The sequence below is a fragment of the Eublepharis macularius genome, chromosome 4 (assembly GCF_028583425.1).
Source record: "Eublepharis macularius isolate TG4126 chromosome 4, MPM_Emac_v1.0, whole genome shotgun sequence".
NCBI classification, from domain to species: Eukaryota; Metazoa; Chordata; class Lepidosauria; order Squamata; family Eublepharidae; genus Eublepharis; species Eublepharis macularius.
The window spans coordinates 92,905,966-92,919,812 of NC_072793.1; the positions used below are offsets into that span (position 1 = coordinate 92,905,966).

The 13,847-nt window shown below is 41.8% G+C and overlaps 1 protein-coding gene across 3 annotated transcripts in view; it reads left to right on the forward strand.

Moving 5' to 3' along the window:
* The first annotated feature begins 11,199 nt into the window (after positions 1-11,199).
* The window catches only part of PDLIM7 (PDZ and LIM domain 7), a 64,141-nt gene continuing 61,493 nt past the window's right edge, over positions 11,200-13,847 (forward strand). For all 3 annotated transcript variants that reach the window (XM_054978628.1, XM_054978631.1, XM_054978630.1), the window contains exon 1: positions 11,200-11,302. The gene's annotated coding sequence lies outside the window, so the exon portion shown is untranslated. The remainder of the gene's footprint in view (positions 11,303-13,847) is intronic.

The following is a 13,847-nucleotide window of genomic DNA, read 5'->3' on the forward strand; positions in this document are numbered from 1 at the left end:
ACTTGTCAAATACATGAAGTGGTGTCTCAAGTTAACAAGTCATGGATAACGGTGGGGTGGTGATTGCAAACAGTGAGATCCAAAGGCCATTAAATGCCATGTGTAGCAATAGATCTGTCGCATTTCTATGGAAAGTCCAAATGTACGCAAGCTTTCCCCCCCTCAGAATGCATATGTTTAATTGTGTGCTGTGAACTGCTTTGGATTTGCTCAGAAAGAAAAACCATATAAAGTACAAAGCTGTGACATTCTGAAACATGAACTAGATCTTAAAATACAAGCCATCTGGCAGCTCTACAATAAAGGGGGTCTTTTTCACAATGAGGCAACACTGTGGAAGAGGGATTTCCCTTTGGCGCCATCTGAAGATAATAACAGAGCCACTTCCTGCTTCATTTCACTAAGCAAATCCAGATGTGCTCTTTGAATAGAAGCAGCAGACAGCTTGCTGTAAACAATTCCAGGCTTCAGTCAAAAGAATGACAGGCCCAGCTCTGCCAATGCAGTAGCCTCACCCAGAGGTTCAAGGGGAAGATTATCCTCAAGAATCAGCCATATAACAGTAGAATGCCCAAATGTGTGCAGTGTGCAAAGGACAATGGTGAGAGACCCTAAGATTTATTACCTTGGTCTGGTCTTTGGTCAGTAGTGGATGCTTAATTGTTGCAATCTTTCTGGACTGATGAGCTGTGATTCAATGCAAGTAAAATATTTTTATTTCAAAGATGGTTTTCATTCAAATGGTCATGAATAAAACATGGGTGGGGCTGTATGATTGTCGCAGTATCACCTTTTATCCAGGAGGAGGCGGCAGTTGACTAGCTTCCTTTGCCTTACACTATAGGTCCAATAGCTACACAGTGATAAGTGATTTGACTTCAGCAGACAGAATGGGGAGGCGCAGCAACTTGCATTTTACAGTAAAGTGCAATAATCATGCAAAAATCTAACTCCCCAGTAACCACTGCGTCTGAAGAACTGAGCCTAGTGACTCTACCTCAGTTGCTGAAGAGGGCAGAATGGGCTTCTTCTCCACCTCCCGTGTGTGCTGATGTTTATACGGTCTACCCCATTTCTTTCCTTCCTTGTTTTTATCTATTAATCACATTTTCCTGCCCTTATTACAAGGAGCTCAGAGCAGAACTCCCTGTTAGATCCTCACAAAAGCCTTGTGAAGTAGGTGAGAGAGAGATTGAGTGACTAGTCATACACCAATCTTTATGGCAGTATGGGGATTTGAACCAGAGGTTCCTAGAGTATAATCTCTTGCTTCTAACCACTATACAACACTGGCTTCCTTTTTTATCCTTTTTAGTTTTACCTTTTCTTTCTTGATTCACTGTTTTTGCGAAAACAGGACCGAATCAGAGTTGACGGTCTGGCTCCAGAATGTTTTCAACGTTTCTGAAAGATACTAGCCTCAGGAAGAATGCCTGCAAACATAAGCAGAGTGCTTTTTCCTCAACACTGAGTAACTGTAGTGAGTAAAGAGAAGCTTCCCAAAATGGATACTATATAGCTTCTTGGTAAGCTTGAATTAAACAGAATAAGGATGGATAGCAATAGATCAAAACACAACAATGAACAGAATTCTTCCTTTTATTCCCGTGCACAGGTTTCCATCACTCTTCCTCTTTTCAACCTGGTTCTTAAGGAAGGGAGGCTCTGGTTTTCAGCCATATTGGGAAACCAGGCAGGTGCTTATCGCACCTCACTGTACAGCCTAGTGAGAGACTGTTCTTTAACCATTCTCACCACTGTGAATCAAGTCAAAGTCTGTCCTCTTCCACATCTGCATTCAATCTTGGAAGAGAATTTAGTATAGCTGTATGGATTTAGATGACTGAAGTTAGTACACAGCTGTAAAACTCTACTACAGTCTACTATTTCTATTGTTTCTGGAATGGTTGATGAAGAACATCTGGTAGAGGCGGAACTTGTTCAAAAAGTAAAGGTCATTGATGGACTTGAGAAAGATGATCTAGAATTGACTGCCCCCGTGTAGTCCTCTCCTCATGCAGGCAGACACGTTCAACTAAGTTCTGCAGAAAGCTTGTGAGTCCTTTCAGTTTCTTCATTGCTGTGGTTAATGTGATGCTAAACTTGGCATTGTTTTCTTCCACTAGGGGATAATGGAATTGTCCAGCTGACTAAGGACTGCTTTCCAAACAGATACTTCCAAGATATGTGAGCTGGCACTACTGAAAAATATGCTTGAGGAGATGTGAGACAATATAAACTTCTGTGTCCTGTCATTCAAATGTGCAAGTCACTGCTCTGTGTTGCAATCCTAGTGATGCACTTTACTGTATTAACCAATGCTCAGATATTTACGGTGATATATCCCAGCCCAGAACTGTTCCTTTCACAAAAAAGGGGTCCTGGGATAGCTTTAGTTCATGATTTGTCTGTGATGTTATGATGGACCTATATTGTGCATGTTCAAATATTAACTTTTTCAACATATAACGCCCAGATACTTTGCCCATCATCTATATTGTAAGAGAAGCTACACCTCCTAAGAGAAGAGGGTATATGTTACACTTTGCTGTGTAGAGAGATCTTTATTGCTGGCAGTAACAAGTACTAGGTATTTGAGCTGTGAATCCAGCTCTTCATAAGACAAATTAGTTATATAAAGGTTTGTTCCCTGCTAGACTATATGGCTCTCAGTCATCATTGTGGAGCAGAACGCTTGATGAAGAATAAGAAATAGCTTAGTAGTAAGCAACTGCGGACATTTTCAGTTAGGTAGCAGCCCTAAGAGCTGCCTTCAAATAAGTTGGGCGCTGAGCTATTTCTACATGTTTACTCCAAACTCCTAAGACTTGTGTGGAAATTACTCCCTAGTAAGTCTACTTACGGTTGAAGCCTTAAGGGTCAATGTCTCTCTGTATTTGCCATAGTCTAGGTTGCTGACTTACAATGCATGTTTCATGAGGATCTGAAGAAGAATACATTGTTATAGGCTTGGTATGTTCTTCCCCACTAGCCTGGAGAAATATGTACTGTCTCTTTAATAAAAGCTTTAAAGTATTATATTTACCAGTGCTGTATCCACACACAGGTCCTGTTCCCATTTTTCCCATGTTTGCTCTTTTCCAAACATGGTTTGATAAGTTCTTTTAAAAAAGATCACATCACAGGCAAAACACCTTTTGGATGTTGTATGTATAGCAGGGTGCATATTTTTTTCAGGTCCTGGTCACATTGGTGCCATTTTCCTTATCTCTATCCCCTGGCAACCATTTCCCCTATTCCACTTGAGTGCTTTTTAAAATAGGTAATAACATAATGTTATAACATTATAATGATTTATTCCAACAATGTAATAATTCTCAACTTCCTTTTTTTAAAGCAAGATTTTTGCCCTTGTGGTTGTAGAAGTATAAGGTAAAAGATATATTTAATAACAATAACAACAACATTTGATTTATATACTGACCTTCAGGATGACTTAACACCCATTCAGAGCAGTTTACAAAGTGTGCTCTTATTATCCCCACAACAAACACCCTGTGAGGTGGGTGGGGCTGAGAGAGCTCCTAGAAGCTGTGACTGATCCAAGGTCACCCAGCTGGCTTCAAGTGGAGGAGTGGGGAATCAAACCCGGTTCTCCAGATTAGAGTCCTACACTCTTAACCACTACACCAAATTTATATTTCTGCAACCAAAACCACTTGTAATATATTATAGCTGGAAGTGAGTACATTAGTGCAATAGATTGTTATAATGCTATACATCTGTAATCATTGCTGATTTGTTTTTAGCCCAAAAGAAGCCCCCTCCCACCACCCATGGAACTGCAGCCATGAAGAGCGGAGGCAAGGAACATAACATAAGCCCTACTGGATCAGACTAGTGGTCCATCCAGTCTAACATCCTGCCTCACACAGTGGCCAATCAGTTACTGTGGATGGCCTACAACAGAGCTTTGAGGCCAAGGCGTTCCCCTGCTGTTGCTCCGAGTTCTGCCTCTAAACATGGAGATTCCCTTTAGTCACTGTGGCTTGTAGTCGCTGATGGACCTATCTTTTATGAATTTGCGCAGTCCCTTTTTAGAGCCATCTATTCTTTTGTCCATCACTACATCCTCTGGCAATGAATTCCACATTTTAATCACTTACTGAATACCAAAGTACTTTCTTTTGTCCATCTTGAATCTATTGCCCATCAGCTTCATTGGGTACCCTCAAGTTCTAGCATTTTGGAAGAGGAAGAAAAAGTTCCCTGTATTTGCTGTCTCTGCCCAATGCACAGTTGGTTGCCCTCTTCTGTACTTTTTCCAGCTCTGCAATTCCAGCTTTGAAATACAGTGGCCAGAACTGCACAGTATTCCAAATGAGGCCTCACCATAGGTCTACACAGGTTAATATTGGCAGACTTTATTAGTATATAGTTACAGTTGGGATTTTTGTTCCAGTGTGCATACATACCTACATCGAACTTCATTTGCCACACTGTTGCCCATAGTGAGGGGGAAATGTACACCTTGATCTTCTATTGTCATTGCAAATACCTCAGTATTCTCAGCAGCAATGAAAGCTACATGGAGATTTATTTCAAGAATGTGATGGCCTCTGGCTAATAAACTTTGTTGTTGTTGTTGGTACATGGAGAATCATCTCCATGTGAAACAGCAGGATTTGAATCCAGTGGCACCTTAGAGACCAAGATTTTCAGGGTGTAAGTTTTCAAGAGTCAGAGCTCCCTTCTTCAGACATGAGTTTAAAGTGCCACTGGGCTAAAATCATGTGGTTCTACTACAGACCAACATGGCTATCCACCTACTTCCATGTCAAAGTAGCTTTGGTAATGTTACCTCCATGCCACGAAAAGCTCCAACAGCCCTTTTCTGCACATTCAGCTTCTATTAAATGGACAGGACAATTCTGCTCCTGGTCACTTGGCAATCCTAGTTATTATACAGCTTTTGAGCCAAAGGATGAAAAAGACTACAGGAGAAAGAAGTAAATCTGACAGGATAGTTTCAGAAGGGATTGAATTAGCAGTATGGAGATGAAATTATGTGATGCTTTGATTAATCAAAGCAGCAGTTTGCAATATAGTCTTTGGATGGGTTAATAACTGGGAGTATGTGTGATTAATGTGAAAACTGTAACTGGTGAAGGGAAAGTACCTGGAGGAACTGTGCCATTTGCATCCTCTTCCTATTGTAGCAAAAGCTGTAACTGCTTCATACAACTTCCATGCACATATTTTCCAGCAACTGAAACTTCAAGAGAAAGGTATACATTCCACTCTTACACAGAAATCCCTGTGCTTTGTCCTTACTTGCTAACTGCTGACCTATGTTTAAAGTCAAGCTAATAAAACTAGTTTAGGTTTAAATATTTGTATTCACTTAGATTAAATCTGTATTGAATTGTCCTCTGCCTGCCTGCCATGTACTGCGCTCCACCAGTGGCTGCCCTGGGCTTGTGTCACAGCTGTATCCATGTTTTTTGGATAGATATTTATTGTAGCTTGTATTGTTCATCACACTAGTTTTTTTAAATTGTATTTAGCTTTTAAATATTTGTGTTTTAGATATTTGTATATGGCTTTAATGTATGATGTTTTCCTTTGTTGTTAGCTGCTCTGAGCTCGTTCGTGGGCAGGGCAGGGTATACATTTGATAAAATAAATAAAAGGAAAAGCACTACACTATATTTGAAGACCAACCTGTTTTCTACATTTTTTATCTGCTCAGTGCTCTCAGAACACATCTGCCCTTTAAAATCAATAATATCAGTGCTTCTTTTTTTTTTTAAGTGCCAGTACTCATATATAAGGTTGCACCAATTTCCACTAATTCCCCAGAAGGATTTTGGGAGAGCCCCACAAAGGGTGCTGGTACTCAGTACCCATGAGTACCATCAGAAAAAAGTTCTACATAATATGATTTAAGAATTTTGAATCTGTGTATCAGCAAGACCCTGCTCCTTCCATTACTATTCCCACCCCACCCCCACCCCCTGTATGCAAGCAAAATGTTAGGGACTTACTGCAGTGACTGAGGGTGGGGGAACCTGAAACTTACTTGTGTGAAAAAACCTCAGTAACAAAAATTGCTTTAAAATGTTTTAAAACATAAGAGCTCAAACATCAAGGAAATGAATCGTATGGGTACAATTCACTTTTATAGCTGAGCTCTGATAACTGCCACAGCTAGGGGATGTAGGAGTATTGAAACTCAGCCCTCGCTGATCACCCATTCCACCTTATCCCGTGCAAGACATTATCAAGTTTTAAGGCATCCCTTCAGCCAAACTCTGAGTGTGGTTGATGCCTTCCTAGCCTCCTCAGAGATGCAAGGGAAGAGGGTTTTCTTTAGGGATGTAAAAGCGCGACCAGTGAAACCAGCAACAGGCAGTCTTTTACTCCCTCAAGGGGAGATCCCATCCTTGCTGTCCTGTCACACCCTCATCCTTTCCAAATGAAACCTTTTGCTTTTCACAGGTGTTTGCTTTTGATGAAAATAAACAGATTGGCACCATTTGTAAACTGGCTCAAAGAAAAACATGTTACTAGAAGTTATAGACAAAGAAGTAAGGTAGGGAGGCAGCTCATTGCTAAATCTGGCAGTTTACCTCCCAACATGATAAATTTGGCAGCTGTCTTCAGGTTGATATTGTGAGACCTTGCCTGTTGCTCTCAAGTACCTCTTCCTTGATCTTTTCTGTCATGTGTGCATTGGAGTCAATGCTCTACAACGAAACTCTTCCTTTCCCCTGGTTCTGAAAATCTCTTAAAATACTTGTGCTAGGTTCTCTTGGATATATCACTGGATACCACTAGGAACTAGATTATTTCTGAATTCAAATGTTAGCATTGTTTATTTTTACGAGTTAGTATCACATGGTTTGAGATTTCAGCTGCTTTCTAACACAGGGTAGGGACTGTTTATGCCTCCAAGCTATGAATAACTGCATTCTGCCTTAAATAGAAGAGAAAGTGACTGGAGATTTCCACAGCAAGAGGACTGAGAAGTTGCCTTATTCAGCTTTAGAAGTACTTTGGCTCAGCCTCAGATACATCCTCTATATTTATGCCGGGTTTTGATAGTTGTCCTAAAGAGGCTGTTCATAGAACATTTGTGCTGATGTAGTCTAGCTGATGAGCATCTGATGCAGCTAGAAGGAACTGCTGTGTGCTTGTGAGTGCTACTTCTGGATGAGTATACAAGACAATTGGTTGGTTCTTTCTAAACAGTGGTGTTATCTTTACAGCTGTGTGTATCAGTGAACATAAATTTATTATCTATTTATTTATTTATTACATTTCTAACCTGCCCTTCCCGCAAGTGGGCTCAGGGCAAGGTACAGCAATTATAAAAATATAATAACAAATATTAAAACAATTCATAAAACAACAGTTGATCATAAAATCAACAAACAGATAATAACTGTCCCAAGATGGGGTCAATTCCATGCTGAAAACATGCAGCAGCAGGTTTGGGCTAATCAGAAGGCTTTCTTCATTTGCACATTCAAAATGACTGAGGATATACCTTATTTATTCAAAATGAGGATGACCCTAAATGTAAGATGATCCACCTAAAACTAACTTACACTTACACAGATTATTACTGGACAGAATTGTAACTTATATGTGAGTGCAAGATGAGCTCTCCTCTCCCCTTTTTTTATGGCATACTAGGGGTAAAAAATTAGTCTTGCATTTGAATCAATATAGTAAAACTGCAACATTTTCTACAATAGAAACAGTTTAGTAAAGAAAGGCACATAGTTTCTTTATAATGTGGCTCTCTACAGTTATCACTGGAAATTCTTGGAAGGAGATAGGCAAATTCTTTTCCTCTACATTGTTCTTGTTTTTGTGTGGGGTGTGCGTGTGATTTTTTTTGCAGAACTTTTATGGGGTGGGCCAGCTGATGAGGGCTATGGCAATTACTATCATTTATTTTGTTATCTGGAATGGTAAACGTTATTCACACAACTTGAGGCGCAAAGGAATAATACTGCTCAGAATTTCTACCAAAGCCTTCGCCAATCACCACTCCCCCCTTTAGAGAAATATTTCTTATGGCAGACTGCCCTAGAAGTGTAAGCAGAGAAAAAAGAGCTGGAAAAAATATGGATCATAGTTGGCCTTGTAGAAGAGAATAGTGAATGATTTTAAGAAGTCAACAAGCCAAAGAGATATATCATTTACAAATCTGTATCTATATGATGCTGGTACAACTGTCACAATTCCTACCAAGAAACCCAGACACTGTAGTTTTCTACTGAACATTTCTGTTAGAAAGCTTTATTTTCTTTATGAAACCACAAATCCAAACATTCCATGTCTGAAAGCCATAACCCTTACTTAAGTCTTGAAGTTGATCTGCAATTGGTCAAGGAGACCAGTTGGTCATGGAGGCTTAGGATCAACTTAAGTTTTATCCCATATCCCTAAGCCTAAGGAGTTTGGTAGTCTACACTGTTGTTAAACAGGACCAACTCCCTGTGCAATCCAAAATGTGCTCCAGAAGCCTACATGATGTTTCAGAGGATTATGAGGCACACTGTTTTTGCGGAAAGTTGGTCACAGTGGAAAAAGTAGGCAAGCCTGGACTTGCTTACTTCTTTCACCACAATCCAAAAAGAAAATCCATGTAATAACTTTTAAGAATGAACCAAGACAGCAAAATGCATTACGAAAGCTTTTGAGTTCTCCAGAACTCTTCATCAGACAGAACTCAAAAACTGCACAAAGTGTTTATTACTCTGATTGGTCTTGAACCAAAAAGTACAGCAGAGTATAAACATTTTCATTAAAATACACAAATATTACTTGGATTTTGTGCTCAAAGTTTCCTATGGGCCAACATCAGGATCTACTTTTAAAAAAACTTTTTCAGCACTATGAGGGTCTCTTATATTGTGTCACTTAGTTCTGAGCCATTGAGATGGCCCTATACAGCTTACAGCCTCTGAGTATTATTCTGTATTCTGGTTCTATGTATATACATCTGAAAGTTTAGACAGTAGTTAAAGTTAAAATAGAGAAATCCCTTATATTCAAGCTTTGCCTCATACCGAACCTTTTAAACTTGAGATAGAGACCAGTAGAAGAAAAGCATTCCATTCCTTTCTTTAACCTAGTACTGGTAATATTAAATTCACAAATATATCTGTGGTCAGAAACCATGTAAAGATGGGTGATGAAAACGGGATGAACAAATTTGTCACTCATGAGTAGGAGAAATGTATACTTTGCATCATTAATGAAGGGATGTGCTGATCACTTTCCATTCCTGATATGCAAGTTTCTATAAAGTATCATGTTAGCTCTGTTGACTTTGGAAGCTGAAACAGGAGTTTCCAATGCTCACAGTTCTGCTTTTAAGAGCGTTTTCAGGGGACAGGTCAGAGCTGTAGCTAGAAATGAGGGTGGGGGGATGGGTTGAGTACAATTGAGAGTGGCAACCATAGTTCACTGAAAAAAAGGTGAGGCAATTCTCACTACTTTAAACTGTGTTAGTTTATCAACATTACTTGTATTAAAATGTACTGCACCTCCTCCTCACCACAGCTCAGCCTGAGAGATTGTTACTGCCAATGCCAGGTATTTCCAGGTATGAAATATGGATGGGGGGGCAGTCAGGGTATGTTCACTGGGGTGGCCAAATGAATGTTGAGGGGGCTGGGTCCCAGTGGGTCACCCCGTAGCCGTATGAGGTTCTTCAAGGAGCACTAATATATATTTCAAAACAACTGAATTGGAAGACCGTACATGTTTACCATGAGGGTTTGGGGTGACTGTCACTGGTTTTATATGACAGTAGAGATTTTTCAAGAGGAGTAGCCATGTTAGTATGTCTGTAGCAGTAGAAAAGAACAAGAGTCAAATAGCACCTATAAGACTAATACAATTTGTGGTAGGATATGAGCTTTCATGAGCGACAGCTCACTTCAGATATCTGAAGAAGTGAGCAGTAGCTCACGAAAGTAGAGTTTTTGTTTAACTGTGACCATTTGGTGACTGATATTATGACACACAGCTCTTGCATGTTGTGGATGGTTGCATGGGAGAAGGCTCATCATCCATGTAATGCTATGGTAGTGAAGGAAAACTGTATACTTGAATGTACTGGTTCAGACCCTGATGCCTCTACTTAAAAAGATCTCTAGTAGCAAGCTAAAACCTTCTAGAACTTCTTTTAGTCAGAGCAGATGCCTCTGCTTAGATTTAGCTTAGTATAATAGTTCATAAGGCAGACTAATATGTTCATATGGAAAAACTGGCAGTGTCTGTAACAGCTGTTTATAAAGACCATGTCATATGAGCAGAAGAGTTAGCCGTGTTAGTCTGTGGTAGCAAAATCAAAAAGAGTCCAGTAGCACCTTTAAGACTAACCAATTTTATTGTAGCATAAGCTTTCGAGAATCAAGTTCTCTTTGTCAGATGCATCTGTCGAAGAGAACTTGATTCTCGAAAGCTTATGCTACAATAAAATTGGTTAGTCTTAAAGGTGCTACTGGACTCTTTTTGATTTTGCATGTCATAAGAGGACACACATCTTTCCCTTTGCAGGCTGCAACATTCATGTTGGCATTATAATGTTGCGTCTTTACCCGTGGTGTAGACTACTGGGATACCGGTTGTGCATGCATGTGAGTACTGAGAGGCATGAGCGGGCCAGATGTTCTGATAGGCACTAGGCATGCCAGCGGCGCCCTGAACAGCCCCCCCGTCCCCACATCCTTGCGCTCTCTCTTCTATTCCCTTATTTAGATATATAGCCTCACCTTTTGAAAAGAAGCCATATGCGAAAAGATTAATTTGTTCGACTTTGGAATCTGTTTTCAAAGACCCTTGAGCATAGATCGTCTGAAAATTTTTTACACTAGTGTGGGTGTGTGTGTGTGTGTGAGAGAGAGAGTGAGAGAGTTGTGCGTGTGTCATGCGTCGCTGTTCCTCTCTTCGGGTGTGGCTTCTGCCGCTGCAGAAACGACGAGCCTAGCAGATTTCTGCCGAGGGCATTTCAACTGCAGGGAGACACCACCGCTCCCGCTCCAAGACGACACCTCTGCGTACCTCCGCCAAAGCCAACAGGAGGCGCTCTCACGCCTAGCAGGCACAACCCACGTGGCGCATGCGCTTCTAACAGGCGGCACGATTGCTGAACGGGGCGGGGGGGGCTTCTACTGAACTGCTGAGCAGGCGGAGCTGCTTAGCCGGCCAGATATATAAGGCGCTTCCCCGTGGGCACTGCGGCTGAGACAGTGCTGCGGTGGCTGAGTAGCCGGTCCCGCCTTAAGGAGGGGGTGGTCGCCTGGGTCCCCTGCAGGTATGACTCTCGCGGGGGGGGGGCGGGGAGACTCGATGCGGCTGTTCTAGGGGAGCCTTGAGGCAGGCGACTGGCCAGCGGGCTGCGGACCTTCATAAAACCTGAGGCGGGCGCCTGGGTGACTTGTGACTCGTTTCTTCTTCCCACCCCACTTGCGCTCCATATCCTCCCTCTCTTTTCCTTCTGAAGCCTTCCTCCCTCCCGGTGGCATACCAAAACCTCCGAGTGCTTCATGCCCCCTTCTCTTGGCCTGGCGTGCCATCTCCCCGCTGCTTTGGCAGACTGCCTCTAATCTCGGGTCTTGGGTGGTACGGGAGTGGGCGTGCAGCTTCCCCCCGTTTCGCTGCTCCGAGGTCGGCGTGTTGTTCGTGGTACCAGGATGTGACCGGCATCTTCGGCTTCCTGTTAGAACAGGAATGACCCATTTCGTGGGAGTGAACACAGCTGCAGGCAAGAGCAGCCCTCTTTTTCTGAACTGGGCGGGGGCGAGGTATAGATGCTATAGGCACGAGCGTGAGTATTTTATATGAAGGCCTCAGTCAAAAGTCTGGATTTGTTTGCGTGTGCTCTTGCACGTGTATCTTCTAGTAAAGGTGTCTTTCTGCACATCTGTTTTTGCCTTCCATCTAAAAGTGTCACTGAGCAGTAACCTAATATTTCAACATGTTCAAGACCTCTGAATTCCAGAGGCGCCATGCACAGCATTGCTTCTGTAGCGAGGTCTGCTCTGGTAGTTTTCAACTCCAGGGAACATGCTTGTTTCTTTCTCTGGTATGTAGCTTTATTTTGTGCTCTTGATAATGATTTTTTGAAAATTGTGTTTTCAATAAATGTGTGTTCTACAAAGCACCAAGATGCTGGATGCCCTCTTCCTTTTCAGGACCTGTCTTGAAGTCAGTTTGTAAATGTGCATGAAAAGAATGTGTGAACCTTTTTGATGTGATGGCTAAATAGAATGTCCATGTTCAATGACAATATGCCTCTAAAGGACAGGAGCTGGAAACTTACAACGGGGCAGAGCTGTTGCCTTCATGCAACAGTTAGTCATTCTTGGGAAAACGATGCTGGACGGTGGAGATTTGTTACAATCACCAGGGCTTTTCTTACATTGTTATAATTGTCTTAAAATTATGAGGGTTCCCTGTCAACCTCCAGTTTTCTTTTGCATGTATGCTTTAAACAAGGATGTCTAGTAACTTTTGAAGATTTCCTTCATTTATATCACACATTTCTTCCCGGTGGGGATCCCAAGTGGCTAACCTACCAAGTGAGGTGGGTGAGGCTGAGAGTGTGTAACTGACACAAGGTCACCCAACAAGTTTCCATGGCAGAATGAAGACGTGAACCTAGGTCTCCCAGATCCTCATCTGACACCCTAACCACTACACCACTCTGGCTCTCAAATTACATCAGCCCCTTAAACCTTTGCTTTTTTGCTTCATGATCCAAGGCAGGGCTGCACTTGCCATTAGCATGGAAGGACAGTCCAAGGAAGGGGAGGAAATGGCTCCAGTTATATTTCTGACTTTATTTCTCTCTGAGGCAATGTGGTTTGCATAGAGTTCATATCTGACTAGATTAATTTCTGTGTAAAAGACCTTCTTTTTTTTTTGTAAAAGACCTATTTGAAGGGAGGTTAAAAGTTTCCCAAGGCATTAGGGCCTTAGTACAGCACTTCCCTGCTGGGATTGGCTATTTATTGCTCAGCCAGTTCTTTCCTTCTTTATGGTTTGCCTGCTGAATCCACAAAACAAAAATTAATTTTAGTCATCAACTGGAGGCATGCAGGAAATGGGCAAAAAAAGGAGAAAGGGATCCTGGCTGTTCTTTGCAGATTCCCATGGCCCTCCGTCATCCTAAGTGCCCTGTTGAGACCATGTGGGGGAAATCTCTGCAGTTGCTAATATGGCAATCTCATGGGGGGGAAAGTAACTTGCTCTTCTGGAATTCAGGGAAAGCTGCTGTGGAAGGTTTCTCACTCTGTATTTTGTTACCTCTTTACTCCGCAATGAGCTGCCACTCTGATTTCCATTGTGTCAGTGGGAGTCTAGGGCCAATGTCCCTTTATTTGTTTCATGTGGATGATTGTTATCAGTGTGTTTAAGTATTGCAGAAGGGTTAATGATCATTCATCAACAAAGTCAGCAAACTTGTAAAGGACAGATGTGGAAATGTTTTTAAAGGGCTGGTAGGCTCTAGGCCTTCAGTACAATTTTATTTGCAATATTTATGAAGTCCTCTCCACTTCGAGTTTAGTTCAATTGCTGTGGTCTGCCCGTTCTCTCCCATTTCCTTTTTGGTTCTGCCCTGTTACATCTTCCATCATCCCAAGCCTTTGTTTTAGACCAGTGCATGTAGATTTATGGTTTGACTAAGCTGGCTTCTACAGTCCCTTGCATCTGGGGAGGGGATAATTGGGTAAGTGCTTGCTTATATGAGCATAATACAGGGACAGTGTCTGTGCTCACTGCTCCTTTTCTAAATCCAGCCTGCCCTATGTTGTTCCTTCTCTGTGCCTGAGGGCCTTGAATTGTTCCAGACTCAA